The following is a 15,867-nucleotide window of genomic DNA, read 5'->3' on the forward strand; positions in this document are numbered from 1 at the left end:
TACGGTAATTATTGATAGGTGTGGTCCCATTGCCATTTACTTTGTTGTTTTGGGTTCACGTTTATACAACCTTTCTGCCTTTCCTGTCTAGAGAAGATCCTTTAGCATTTGTTGAAGAGCTGGTTTGGTGGTGCTGAATTCTCTCAGCTTTTGCTTATCTGTAAAGCTTTTGAATTCTCCTTCATATCTGAATGAGATCCTTGCTGGATACAGTAATCTAGGTTGTAGTTTATTCTCTTTCATTACTTTCAGTACGTCCTGCCATTCCCTTCTGGCCTGGAGGGTTTCTATTGATAGATCAGCTGTTATCCTTATGGGAATCCCTTTGTGTGTTATTTGTTGTTTTTCCCTTGCTGCTTTTAATATTTGTTCTTTGTGTTTGATCTTTGTTAATTTGGTTAATATGTGTCTTGGGGTGTTTCGCCTTGGGTTTATCCTGTTTGGGACTCTCTGGGTTTCTTGGATTTGGGTGGCTATTTCCTTCCCCATTTTAGGGAAGTTTTCAGCTATTATCTCCTCGAGTATTTTCTCATGGCCTTTCTTTTTGTCTTCTTCTTCTGGAACTCCTATGATTTGAATGTTGGGGCATTTCACAGTGTCCCAGAGGTCCCTGAGGTTGTCCTCATTTCTTTTGATCCTTTTTTCTTTTTTCCTCTCTGCTTCATTTATTTCCACCATTTTATCTTCTACCTCACTTATCCTATCTTCTGCCTCCTTTATTCTACTCTTGGTTCCCTCCAAAGTGTTTTTGATCTCATTCCTTGCATTATTCATTTTTAATTGACTCTTTTTTATTTCTTCTAGGTCTTTATTAAACAGTTCTTGAATCTTTTCAGGCTATTTATCTGTAACTCCATTTTGTTTTCAAGATTTTGGATCATTTTTATTATCATTATTCTAAATTCTTTTTCAGGTAGATTCCCTATCTTCTCCTCTTTTGTTTGACTTGGTGGGCATTTTTCATGTTCCTATACCTGTTGGGTATTTCTTTGCCTTTTCATCTTGTTTAGATTGCTGTATCTGGAGTGGGCTTTCTGTATTCTGGAGGTCTGTGGTTCCTTTTTGTTGTGGAGGATTAACCCAGTGGGTGGGGTTAGACGATTGGCTTGTCAAGGTTTCCTGGTTAGGGAAGCTTGCGTCAGTGTTCTGGTGCGTGGAACTTGATTTCTTCTCTTTGGAGAGCAATGGAGTGCCCAGTAATGAGTTTTGAGATGGGTCTATGTGTTAGGTGTGACCTTGGGCAGCCTGTATGTTGATGTTCAGGGCTATGTTCCTGCGTTGCTGGAGAATTTGTGTGGTATGTCTTGCTCTAAAATTTATTGGCTCTTGGGTGGTGGTTGGTTTCAGTGTAGGTATGAAGGCTTTTGGACAGTCACTTATTACTTAAAGTTCCATGTAGTCAGGAGTTTTCTGGTGTTCTCCGGTTTTGGGCTTAAGTCTCCTGCCTCTGGATTTCAGTTTTATTCTTCCTGTAGTCTCAGGACTTCTCCAACTATACAGCCCTGATAAGAAAACTTCTAGGTTAATGCCGAAAAGATTCTCCCCCGTTAGGGACACCCAGAGAGGTTCACAGAGTTACATGAAGAAGAGGAGAGGGAGGAGGGAGATAGAGATGAGCAGGAGGAGAAAAAGGGGGACTCAAGAGGAGAGAGACAGATCTACGCAGCTGTCTGTTCCCAGAGTGTTCTCCGTAGCCCAGACACCTACAAAGATTCACAGAATTGGATTGGGAAGAGAAGGGGAAAGGAGGAAATAGAGGTGTTCTGAGGTAGAAAATGGAGAGTCAAGATTGGGAGAGCATAATCTTCAGTTTAAAAATAGGGCTTCTCTTCTTTTTTTTTGTAAGGTTATAGTGTATTGAAAATGAAAATTAAGGAGTAGTAGAGGAGTACTAGAGGACTTTAAAAGAAATAAGAGAAAAAGAAAAATAGAAAATAGAAGAGAAAAAGGAAAGAAAAAAAAGAAGAAAAAAGAAAAAAAAGAAAAAAAAGAAAGAAAAAAAAAAAGAAAAAAAAGTTTTTTTCTTTCCCTAATTAAAAAAATCATAAAAGTCTATGGAAATGAAAGTTAAGGAGTAATGGGGGAGAAATAGGGGATTTTAAAGGAAAATAAAAGAGAAAAAATAAAAAAGAAAAAATAAAAAAAAGAAAAAAAAAAAGAGAGAAAAAAGTAAAATTATATCTAGGAGTTTCTCTGGAGCTGTTGTGGTCAGTGTGGGTTTGGCTCAGTTTCAGATAGCTCCTCGTTCCAGCTTATGCTTCTCGATATCTACAGGCCCCTTCCGGTGTAGTCAGTGTTTTCTAGAGGGATTTTAATCTGTTGCACCAGTCCCTTCTGAAGCGGTTCCCTTTGTTTATTTGGCTTCTGTTTGCCGGTCTCTTCAGAGCCTCATTTCCGCCCTGACACAGGCGGGCGGAGGTGGACTCTTGTTCAGGTAGCTAGTTCCGTCGCTCTGCGGGGAGGGGCTGGCGCTGCGGGGAGGGGCTGGCGCTGCGGGGACGGGCTGGTGCTGCAGGGAGGGGCTGACGCTGCTTTCTCCGTCTGCGCTGCTCAGGCTCCCGGCTGTTCTATATGGAGCGCGCCCCGCGCTGCGCGAGGTTCCAGCCCTCCGGTGTTCCACAAAAGCGCAGAATGAAAAGCTGCGCCTGCTCTCTGTGCCTTCCCCGTCAGAGCGGTCCAGGCAGCCAGGGGCTTGGTGGGCGCACTCTCCCCAGGTGTGGCGCGCCCACTCCCTTCCACGGACCCAGTCTCAGTTTCCGCTGGCGCCAGTCGGGTGCCTGCGCCTTCTGCCCTCCGCGTCCCCAGCCCCAGTCCCCGCCCGCGCCGGTCGGGTGCCTGCGCCCTGTGTCTCGCCGCGACCTTCCCCTCCCCGCTGCCTCCTGCCTCCGGCGGGGCTGGGCCCGTCCGCAGCCTGTGAGCTCTTCTCTGGATTTTCTCGGTCTCTTTGTTCTGCGAACGGCCGGCAGTGTGTTCGGGCCGGTTAATTTACTCTCTCTCTTTTGGTCTCCCACAGTTCAAGTTGGCAACTCACAGAAGCTCCCTCCGATTGTCCTCAGAGCACTCAGGCCCAGACCCTACCCCCAAGCAATGCCGCCTAAGACTTCCCGGGATGGATCTCCGTCCTTAGCTCTTTTGTCTCACTTTTTATCTTTTATATTTTTGTCCTACCTCCTTTCGAAGACAATGGGCTGCTTTTCTGGGCGCCTGATGACCTCAGCTAGCGATCAGAAGTTGTTTTGCGAAGTTTGCTCTGTGTTGTTATTCTTTTGATGAATTTGTAGGAGAGAAAGTGGTCTCCCCGTCCTACTCCTCCGCCATCTTGGCTCCTCCCCGCAAAAACTTTTTGAATGGAAATCTGAGGCAGAGGCTCAGTCCACGAGAGAGGTAAAGGACATTGAGATGGTGAGTCAGGGTGCGACACCTTCCCCTCCCCAGCAGACCCTGGCAGTGCAGCTGGAGACCCTAGGACTGGGGAGCTCATGTGCTATTCACCAGGGTAGTTGAGATCTTCATCTCTGAGATCTCCGAGTCTGTGGAAGTCTCCCCACTTCCACAGGAGTGGGGAGGAAGGGGCTGTCACTATAAGATGGGACTAATGGCATCTCCCCTTCACTATTACAGGAAGCTGAAGATTTCATCTGTTAGGTTGTTCTCACTGTTAAGTAATTTTGTGGTTCCAGAGAAGTGCCCTCACTATGGTCTCCTTCTGGAGGTACTGCTGTGTTCATCACCTCTTTCCCCCTAGTGTGAGAGATTGGGCAGAAGCTGGGCTTCTGTAACAAGGGAACTGGGTTTGGCCCCAGGTTTGCAGTTAACCAAGTGGTGAAGGCAGGACCTGCAATCACTCGAGTGTTTCTTCATCTGCAAAGTAGTGACCATTGTGGCTGCTCTGCTTCATCATGACAAGCTGTTGTTCAGTTACTAAGTATGCCTGGCAGGGCTGAGGGCCAAATTAAAAAAAGACATCGAAAATGGTATAACCATGAAACACAACATCAAGTCAGGAATTAATACCATTCCTTCAAGAGATTTTAAAATACGTATGCTTAAGCATCTATATTGTTTGCAAACAGAAAAAGTACTGTGGATTAACTTAAACTGAATGGTCACAGAACAGATTATGCTAAGTACTGATACTGAAGCTGAAGCTCCAATACTTTGGCCACCTGATGCATAGAGACGACTCACTGGCGAAAGCCCCGAAGCTGGAAAAGATTGAGGGCAGGAGGAGAAGGGATGATAGAGGGTGAGAAGTTTGGATGGCAGCATCAATTCAATGGGCATAAGTCTGAACATACTCCAGGAGATGGTGAAGGACAGGGAAGCCTGGTGTGCTACAGTCCATGAGGTTACAGAGAGTCGGACATGACCGAATGCTTGAACAGTAACTACACAGTAGGAAGGGTTGGGACACATTAACTATAAGTTCTTGTCCATCTACACAAGTCCTACTTTCCACCTTATAGGGTTATTGTGAAGGATGCATGAGTGTGTAAGGAAGGACCATGAATTTGCTAGACAGTTTAAATGCTTTGATTATTGTATTCCTACCCAAATCCTTGAGGAACAGCTATTGGCCACCCTTTGTTTTATAGTTGAGGAAGCTGAGGTCCAGAAATTGTAAGCATCCTTCCCGTAGTGATCACTGGTCACTCCAAATGACCTTAGGCAGTGATGACAGGGGAGAGGATTGTATTCTTCCTCTCTGAAGTCATTGGTAAAAAAAAAAGGTACCATAATTTAGGTCAGATGGGAAGTCAGGGAGGGTCTCAGGAGCAGAGAAGTTGATAAATATAGTGGGTTTGGGATGATCTTGAGACTGGTTGGTCTTGTCTCTCATGTGTTTAATGGGGTTCCTGCTCTGAGTTACACACTCTGCTAGTTACTGGTGAGACGGCCAATAACACATGGTTCCTGCAATTACAATGCCCTCAGTACTGTGTCAACAGTTTACATTGACACGTTCTTGCTTTAGCTTCTGCTTCCTCCCACCTCCCTCCTTTTCCTCCCTCAATTCTCATCCTGTAAACATACCACAGAGACAGAGTTGGCTATTCTTCCTTCTCGGCCTCATTCTCTCCCTCCTCACAGTTTGCCTTCCTCTTAGTAGTAATTTCTTATGTATTTACCGTGTGTCAGACTTTATGTAGATCATCTATTTTAGTCTTCATAACAACATTATGGTAGGTTTAATTATTCTGTTTTTAAAATAGATCTAGTATGTTAAGTAATTTATTCAAAATAGCCTGCTGTGGCTGGTAAGTTTCTAAGTTGGCTTTTAAGACTGGGTCTTTGGACTTCAAGGACATCACACTTAAATGATACAATAACTGCCTTTATTCAGCATGTGCATATATTTGCCATTGATGTTGATAATCACTTTGTCAGACATTAAGAATAAAAACATAACTTCTGTAAACCATATTTGAAGAGAGTTGATGTGCTATGCATGTGAGAATTATATATAAAGGTCACATGTCTTAGAATTATTTATCTTGTATGCAGCAGTAGTAATGGCTACTTATAGGCTATCTTCATTAAGAGCCTGTAGAGTAAGAAAAATTGGATTTAAGTCTTAACTGTACCATTTAGTTGATCTGTGACCTTGGAAATTTAATTTTGGTAAGCCTCATCTGTATAATGGGGATTGAACATATGGTAATCATAGCAATTTGAAGCATAGCATAATTTCTAAAATTAGTAAGTGATCAATATAATAAAAATAATTACTATTGTTATTATTATGACTGTGACTGAGTCTTTTATGTTTTTCAGGTACTCACAAAGTTCTTATAAACGATGCTGTCACTCTTCATTCCTTTCAACTCGATAATTGTAGAATGCATGAAAAGTTGGTAAGTTATTAAACACTGTTAGAAGGGAACATCTTTTCCTTACCCTTTGACCTATTTATATTCTTAGTCCCTTTTCTTACGGAATTGCTGTATCCTGGGAGAGATGTCAAGATGTTATGAAAGAACTATGTAAGAATAACTGGTAGTTCTCCCTTTTTCCCCAGTTAATTTCTCTTCTGCCTAACCATGCTGTGAGTGTCACCTAAGCCTGCCTCCCGCAGTTAATGAGTTATAACTGAACCTGTGCTGCCAGGCTTTTTGTTTTTAGTGCTAGGAAAGCCAGTTTGATCCTCTTATCTACCAGTTCAGGCACTAAAGTTGAACTTTTGACTGTCATCTGCCACTATTTTGGGCTTCCCTTGTGGCTCAGCTGGTAAAGAATCCACCTGCAATGGGGGAGACCTGGGTTCAATCCCTGGCTTGGCAAGATCCCCTGGAGAAGGGAAAAGCTGCCCACTCCAGTATTATGGCATGGAGAATTCCATGGACTATACAGTCCATGGGGTTGCAAAGAGTCAGGCATGACTGAGCTACTTTCACAATGCCATTATTTTGCTTATTTCTCAATGTGTTCAAGACTCAGGAAGAGGAGAGGGGTGCTACACACTGTGGTCTCCCCCTGAGATCCCCCCCAACAACCACTTTTTAGTTAATTTGGGATAATTTATTAAATAAGTCATGAGACCCACCATGCAAGGGACTGGTAAATTCAAGCTGAAAGGGATTACAGTGATGTGGGAAAGGCAGGACTTACCCATGGGAAGCCCAGGGCTCCAGATGACAATGGGAATGATGTTAATGAGTTAGTCAAACCAGGAAGGAACAAAGCCAGGAACTCTATGGCATGGAGTTGGTGGGGAGGTGGGCCCTGAGATGTCCAGATGTCTAGAAGGATGGAAAAGATTGGGTAGTTGAAGAATAGTTGGCAGGCCTTCCAGAGAGCAAGAGATAGTGTTAACATCAAGAAAATAACCTGGCCCTAGAGTTTGAGACTTTGATTACTGTGCAAAATGAATGTGGACTTGGTACAGGGGGTCCTTACTTTCATCACTTATTCACTGAGTGAGCTTGAGGAAGTGAATTTCCCTCTCTGAACTATGGTTTCATCATCCAAAAAATGAGGACAAATTATTTTGCCTTTGCCTGGCAGTTGTGAGATCGTGTTGTTTTTCAGCCAGTAAGTTGTGTCCAACTCTTGGCGACCCCATGAACTGCAGCATACCAGGCCTCCCTGTCCTTCACTATCTCCTGGAGTTGCTGAAACTCATGTCCACAGAGTCAGTGATACCATCCAACCATCTCATTTTCTGTCACCCTCTTATCCTTTTGCCTTCAATCTTTCCCAGCATCAGGATCTTTTCCAGTGAATTGGCTCTTCACATCAGGTGGCCAAAGTATTGGAGCTTTAGCTTCAATGTCAGTCCTTCCAGTGAATATTCAGGGTTGATTTCCTTTAGGATTGACTGGTTTGATCTTCTTGCAGTCCAAGGGACTCTCAAGAGTCTTCTCTAGCACCACAGTTTGAGAGCATCAGTTCTTTGGTGCTCAGCCTTCTTTATGGTTCAACTCTCACATCCATACATTACTACTGGAAAAACCATAGCTTTGACATGATAGACCTTTTATGGCAAAGTGATGTCTGTGCTTTTTAATATGCTGTCTAGGTTTGTCATAGCATTCCTTCCAAGAAGCAAGCGTCTTTTTATTTTACAGCTGCAGTTACTGTCCACAGTGATTTTGAAGCCCAAGAAAATAAAATCTGCCACTGTTTCCACTTCTTCCCCTTCTATTTGCCATGAAGTGATGGGCCCAGATACCATGATCTTAGTTTTCTGAATGTTGAATTTCAAGCCAACTTTTTCACTCTCCTCTTCCAGGCGAATCAAGAGGCTCTTTAGTTCCTCTTCACTTTCTGCCATGTTAATGAGACTGGAAAGAAAGCATATAGTCCAGTGTCTGACACATATTAAAAAACTTAATATATTTCTTTCTTTCTGATGACTGAAGAGTAAACTGAGTAGCATGTGAATGAAGTGACTTGCCTGCAGAGTCAGTAGTGTTGTCTTTGCTTTTCATTAAATCATATTAGAATTCTTTGAACTCTGAAAGCAATATACCCTAGTTTTTAAATGGATATAGTCATTATTCAGTAGGCCAGAGTTCAACCTTTAACTTGTCACTGCAAAAGTCTTTAAGCTCTGGTGTTTCTTCAATTATTCATTTTCACTAAATTTTTAATAAAAGAAATGTAAATACAGAACTGGCTTGACTAAATTATAGTGCTTATGTTTTGTACCAATTATTACATGTAGGTTTTAAATATTAAACAACAGGATTACAGAGAAGGACTTTATGAAATCAGATCTTGCTAGAGGTTTCATCTGCCTTGAGCTCTTAATATAGATTCTAGATCAAAGTCCTATTTTCTCTTAGCAGCTCATACTTTTGGGTGTTTTGGAACACTTTCAAATGAGACTCTTGAGTGAAAATAACCATATCCTTAGACAATAGTTAGTTCATAACTAGCAGAATAAGAAACATTCCATAGGAAATGGAGAATAGTTCTTGACGTGCAACCAGAACCAGTTGTGCACTTGAGGAGGCCACCTTCCGTGTCACATGGGCCACATTAGTGATAGTGGTGGACAGTCCATGTAACCCACTTGGTGACCATTTCCATCTGTACATAAATGACTTCCAAAACTAGATCTCCAGCCTAGAACTCTCTTCTCTTCTCCACCCCCACCTGCCCATCTCTTTGACTGGCTTTTCCACCATGATGTCACAGGTGCCTTGATTAATATGCTCCGAAACAAACTTGGTCTTTCTCCCAATATCTGTTCTTTCTTCTGTTAGGATGTAAATGGCATGACCATCCATCCACTACTCAACTAAGTCAGTCACTCTTGGGAGTTAATCTTGGCAGCATATATTACTGGTATTAGTTAGTGGTTAAAAACATAGACTAAAGGGGAAGACTATCCATTCATGAGATGTGGGCCTTTGGTAAATGACTTAACCTGACTGTGTCATATTCATCTCATCCACTGCATAGAATAGGATAATAATTCTAACACTGCAGTTTTGGTGTGATGATTAAACAAGTTAATATTTTTGAGGGCTTAGAGTAGGGCTTGGCACATAGTAAATGTTATGTAAATGTTTGTTAAGTAAATAAGTCACACATCACATTCCCTGAAAGGCTGTTACCTTCACACATTCCTTTCCATTTCCTGCTGCTGAAGGAGGCTGCCTTCTTTGACTCTAACTCCTTGGCATCATATGGTGATCTTTGAGCTCCTGCCCCCAGTCCTGGTCTCCTCCCGGCTATAGTCCCAACAGTAACCAGAGTGACATTTACTGAATGTAGAGCTAATCATTTTTCTCCCCTGTCTACAGCTCCAAGTGACTTTTGATCATCTGACCCAGGCTAACTTGGCTCTGCATAGCCTGGCTCCTGCCTACATCTCCAGGAGCCATTGCCCCTTCTCATCACCTGGGGTTCTAAACATTACCAACTAAGTCTGTTTCCCGAAGCCTGTCTTCATTTGTTCTGCTACCTGAAGTCTTTCTGACCTTCCACCAGAAAGAATTCCTCCTCTTGCATTTCCCCTCTATAGATGATGATTATTGCATAGTGCATTTATTTGTTTGTACATCTATCTTCCCAACCATAATGTGAACTCCTCTCTGTCTTTCTCACATTTAATTTTAATTAACATTAACACAATTTTATTCCAGTGCCTTTCACCATATCTGCCACAGAGTAGATGTTCAACCAACATGCACTGGTTGAATAACCAATAAATGGAATGGCATCTTATTGAGCATCTAACTAAAATCCTAATTTTATAATGAGAGAATAGATCTCAAAGAAGTTGGTCACCTTGTTCTAGGTTACCAATCTGGGCAGTGTTAGGGTCTAGACTAAAATAAACTTTTCAGCTTTTACCATTACCATATAGCCTCGATTATTAAGGCCCTTTTGGATCAATTACACCACTTAGAATTCTAAACCGAGGAAGCCAAGTTCTCTCTAACCCTGTTCTTCTCACATATCCCCATTAGAGATACCTTTCTTGATAGTCTGTATCCAGACTCTGTGGACCAGAATGTTAGCTGAATTCCCAAATCTCTCCTGACTTTTAGGGTAGGAGTAAGATTTGCCTACTCTCCAGGCACCACAAGTGACGTTTACTCTTCACGGTTTTAGTTTGGGTTGGGGTTGTGTAGCTGATCTCTTTTGAAATTTAAATATGGGAACTCTTATAGGAAGAATTATTTTGTCTTTGACAAAATGTGTGTGTGTGTGTGTGTGTGTGTGTGTGTGTGTGTGTGGTGAGCAAGGGGTGACAGGTTACTGGAAAGACTGGTTCAGAGATGAGAACATGGGGCTGCTTGAATTTTGCCTTCCAGTTGAAAAGTCATCAGAAAAGTGTTAAGGTCAACTCTGCATTCTGCCAAGTTTTGCCTTCAGTGCTACAGAATGAAATGAGGTAATGTACTTTATGAGCTGTGAAGAGCTGCAGAAATGTGAGGCATTTTTAGAAGTGTTGATTTATGGAAGAGAAAAGCACTTAGAAATGAGGTAGCCCTCCTACTTCCTTACTTCACGGAGAGGGGAAGTGACTCTCCCAAGGTCATTGCTAAGAAGGTAGAAGAGCTGGGCCCTGCTTCCTTTTTGGCCCATAGCTCACCCCTCTCCCCAGGCACTCTCCCCTTTCACCAACTGCTGTGGCACCTGACACTTTGGTGGGTCACTCAAATTTTCTGTGCTTTTGCAGTTCCAAATGCTGGGATATTATTTCTTTCATGGCTGCTTGGGATACTTCCTTTTCATGGCTGCTTGGGATACCTCCTGAGGACTGAGATTCTGCCTCCTCAGACACTCATCTAGTCTCCCAGTTCTGTACTCCTAAAGCCTGGTCACAATATGATCATCCAAATCAGGGGAGTTTAAAAAAAGCAGTTTTCTTGGGGCCATATGACCTTTAAGCTTCTATCTGGCTCTGAGGTTCTTGATTCAATGGCAGAGCGCCCATCCCATCTCCAGTTCTGTGTCCTGATCCCACACAGTGAAGAAGGGTTTTTCCTGTGGACCTCTAGAAGAATGCTGTTTTAATCAATATTGGAATGACCAAGTGAAGGTTCTTTGAAATGTGAAAAGTCATAAGTGTGGTATATATATGCATGTGAGTATGGTTATGTAACTTTTATCTCCCTCCTCTTTTCCAACCATTGACAATTCTGTGAAAATCCATTCAACACACATATATTGAGCATACCTTCTGTGTCCCAGTCTCTAAGCTAGATTCTGGGGCTACAGATTAAAAGATGAATAAAATTTGGACATTGTTCTCAATTTTCTCAGCTTAGTGGGGAAAGAGAAACAGAAAAGAGAGCCTCCTCATCTCTCTCAGGTAGCTCTGAGCTGGTTTAATACTGCAATATGTCCTTATCAAAATATCCCTAGCAAAATATATTCCTTATTCCTTCATCTAAAAATGAATTCCCATGTCCACATACTTATTTAGAGTTCCTTTGTAGGACTTACAGAGTATGAGTCTGTCAGGGTTCCAGAAAGAAATAGAATATATAGTGTACTCAAGTTGGGTGATTATAGAAGAATTGAATCAAGGATTCATTTACAAAGGTGGAAACCACAAGATAATGTAGGTCCTGGGGCTTGTAGCAACTGGCTACTTTTATCCTGGTATGTGAGGGACAAAGGAGGGGGCCGCTCCCAGGATCTAGAGATATGGAAAATGGAGAGAGAGGGCTACTTGGCAGGAGTTGTGCCCTTCTGCCAAGGATGCAGCAGCCTGAGATGACTGCAGAGGAGGGAGCATGAACTGACTCTAGTGTCTGATCTATGAGGTCCTTTGTTGTGGCCCCAGCTAGATGTCAGCAAGGGAGCTCTCTGTTAGAGTCCAAACAGGCCAGGCTCCCAGGACACGAAGCTGGAGACGAGGGGTCACGAGTGGTTCTGGGGGAACAAATTGGAGATGGATAGTTCATATTAGTTAAGGTAAGTCTTCAGTCTTACAATCAAGGGCTCCTCTCTGATAAATGCACATACTCATACACATCCTCCGATCTCTCCAAGTTTATGAAAACTTGCTGGTGTCAGATACTGTTTGAAATGCATCATCCATTTTCTCATTTCACCTTCATAATCATGCCTCAAAATAGATGAAGAGATGGGGAAAAAATTGAGAGAAAATTTGTCTGACTCCAAAATACATGCTGCATGCTGAGTTTCTAAGTAGTATGAGCATATTTGTTTTGGACAGCATCTTTGGGAGACAAACTCCCTTCTGTCTGGATACCCTTCCAACCCCACTCTCCTTGACCTGCCACGATTCTTCACTCGAACCAGGTTGGTTTTATCTTCTAGGAAGCTTTTCTAGAAGTTCATCGCTGGCGGCGTGTCCCTCTTTCATGCTCCCTGTGTGTGCTGACCCCACTTCCCAGGTGGCACCAATCGTATTGAATTTAATCACTCTGATTGTTTGCCTTGTGAGACTGTTAGGTCTCTGGGATCAGGGCTCATTTCTTTCCATTTACATGTCTGTACAAAACACAGTATCAGCTATGCACTAGGGCTCAGTAAATATTTCTTAACTGAGTGACTAAAAAATAAGGACTTTGTCCCTAACTAAAAAAGATCAAGTGCAGGGAAGCTAGGAAGATAAAGTACAGAATATCCTTAATTCCTCAATGTTTCAGGAACACTCAATACTCAGGAAACCTAGCAGGTTGTATAACCAGATAGACCAAAGTGAGGTCATGAAAATCCCACTATTTTCACCCATGAGAACACCACTCTGTTGCAGTAAATCACAAAGCAACATAGCTGCTTCCTCCTTGTGGTGAACTTCTGGTGCCCTCATTATTTCCTCACTGGGGATGCCTGTACCTGATCTTGTTGATTCAGCATGAGGGGGTGCATCATAAGGTGATTCAGCATAAGGTGAGCTTCATAGAGGTGAGAGAGTGGAGGAAGGAGGGATCCAGAGTCATCTGAGGAGCGGTGAAGGACCACCCATGATTCCTCCATCCTCATGCACATTCATCCATCCCAGCTCTTAGCACATTCTTTGCAGGGTTTTTCATGTGTCCCCACTGGATTTTGAACATCCTGGTGACTGGTATCGCACTGAACTCATCTCTGGGTCCTCAGGCTCTGCTATAGTGTGTTGGGGAAAGGAGATGCTCAGTGTGTATGCTGTGTAAATGACAAACGAGTGAGAAAATGAATGGTTAAAGGAAGGACTAGGTTCTTTCTAGCCTCTACTAAAGATTCAGAAGAATGTCTGAAAGTGTGAGAGGGAGTTAAGACTCTGTGAAGAAGATAACGATTGAACTTGGGGGGCGCCCCCTAACAGGGAGCCATTTGTTCTTGTCCAGGCATGCTTCTCTTTCTGACAGCCCCCTTACTCCTTGTGCTGACATCTACCAATGTAAAATTTGGCACCCTAAGCACCGTAACTACTTGGTTCATTGGACTCTCACTGTTTTGCACAGCTGTACATAGTTGTAGCTCAACAAATATTTTTTAAAATAAAGTTAAAATCTCCCTCTTGGGCCCTTCATTCCTCCTCTCTGTGAGAGGAGTCCATTCTACCTTCCCTGTCTCCATCTCCAATACTGAGTGCACACCCCAAATGACCTTGACCAGTGGATCTTCTAATGCGAAATAGGAAGAAAACTAGCTCTGATGGCATTCAACTTTCCATTTTACAGACAAAGAAAATGAGGCCTAAAAGGTAAAATTACTCATCTCAAGTCATAAGAAGTAGCAGACATAGCATTAGAAAATGAATCTTTTTTTTTTAATTAATTAATTTATTTTTTCAGTGGGTTTTGTCATACATTGACATGAATCAGCAATAGATTTACACGTATTCCCCATCCCGATCCCCCCTCCCACCTCCCTCTCCACCCGATTCCTAATGAATCTTTTGTCTCCTTTGTTTGCCATCATATGTTATAACACCCAAGTTCCATTTTGGTTTAGTGGCTTTCAACCTTGTTTTTTATTAAACTAGGGAGCTCTTTTTTCAAAGAAAATCTTATCTAAAGCTCAGTATGTTAAACAAGTAAGATCAGCACTGCTTTGGTTAGAGGAGCAACAGAGACTCCTCCAAAACTCAAACACAAATGGTTCCTAGGGAGCTTGCAAGAGCACAGTTGGAAAACTACTGAATGTAACAGGATGCATGAATCTTTATTCAGAGCATTCTGGTGTGGGCAAAAGGAAGGGTTGATTGAGACTGGGCTATTCTGCATAGTTTCTTGGGAGCCTATGTAATGGCAGTGGCAGATATGAAATAGCTATGCCCAATAGAGGGGAATCAAGCCAACAAGGACCTGTTGTACTGCACAGGGAACTCTACTCAATGTTATGTGGCAGCCTGGGTGGGAGGGGAGTTTGGGGGAGAACAGATACATGTGTATGTATGGCTGAGTCCCTTTGCCATTCACCTGAAACTATCACAACATTTGTCACGGCTTGTGAAAGTGAAAGTGTTAATTGCTCAGTTATGTCCAATCCTTTTCAACCTCATGGATTGTAGACTACCAGGTTCCTCAGTCCATAGAATTCTCCAGCAAGAATACTGGAGTGGGTAGCCATTCCTTTCTCCAGGGGATCTTCCTGACCCAGGGATTGAACCCAGGTCTTCTGTGTTGCAGGTGGATGCTATACCATCTGAGCCATTGGGAAGCCCTTTGCTAACTGCTTATACTGCATTAAAAAATAAAATAAAAAAAATTTAAGTAATTAAACCCCCCTCCAAAGGTGATGGGGAGGCAGGACAACTTGGAACAGAGGTTCCAGGTTCAAGGCTCAGAGCTATGAGTTACTAAGGGCAAAAGTTCTCTTTTTTTCCTCCAATTCAGTCTTGATTTCTTCAAGAAGATATAAGTGAAACTTTGTAATATCAGTGGTGAAAAGCTATTCATCTTCTAATGCTGATTAATTCAGGAAATAAAAAATGTTTAAGTGCCACTTATTTTAAAAAATCCAAAGTGAAAATAACTTTATTGAGTTCTACAGAAAAATTATATTCTTATAGCCCATAGTGCCTCCTTTATTAAATAGGAGACTTTCAATGAGAAACTTGAAAGCTTTTTAAACCACTAAAATTAAATCTTAGCATACTTGAGAAATGGCAATATAGAGACAAGTTTGTAATATTCCATCCTGAAGTTGTAATTTAGTATTCACATTTGTTCATATGCATTATCTCTATTCATTAATGAAAAATCCTGCAATGGTGCTATAATGGATAGGAAGACTTGGAGAGATAAAGTGATTTTCTCTAAGTCATCTAGCAAGTTAACCACAGAGCCGGGACTCAAAGTAGTTAATTCCAGTTAATGCAGTGTTTACTAACTTTATTAATGAAGACAGATATAACATCTGTAATAAGTAAACCTCCAAAATTTAATGCTTAACACTATAAAAGTTTTTTTTTCTCCCCTAATCTGACAGCCCACCATGTGTATGTGTGGTTAGTGGGTCTCTTTAAGCAGTGATTCAGGGAGCCAGGCTCCTTCCGTCTGTGGTTCTACAATTTTAAACACATGGCCTCCCAGTTACCTGGGGGGCCATCTCAGTTCCATCCAGCTGAAAGGGGAGAAGCATACAGAGGATTGCATGAGAACATTTTAATGGAGCAGGTCTGGAAATGACACACCATTTTTCGGTAGTTATAAGTCAATCACATGACCATTGCTAACCACAAGTAGTGTGGGAAATACACCCTCAGTGTGTGTCTAGTAAGGAAAGGAGCCTGATGATCTGCCTCACTGTTACTGTGAGAACTTTAAGGACTAGTGATGGGGGATCTTATCCATCTCTTAGGATTGCATATAAATTGTTTTTGCATGTAAATAATGTGTTGAAAGGGCTTTCCTGGTGGCTCAGCAGTAAAGAATCTGCCTGAAGTGCAGGAGAGGAGGGACTGATCCCTAGGTCAGGGAGATCCCCTGGAGGAGGAAATGG

The sequence above is a fragment of the Dama dama genome, chromosome 20 (assembly GCF_033118175.1).
Source record: "Dama dama isolate Ldn47 chromosome 20, ASM3311817v1, whole genome shotgun sequence".
In the NCBI taxonomy this organism is placed as follows: domain Eukaryota; kingdom Metazoa; phylum Chordata; class Mammalia; order Artiodactyla; family Cervidae; genus Dama; species Dama dama.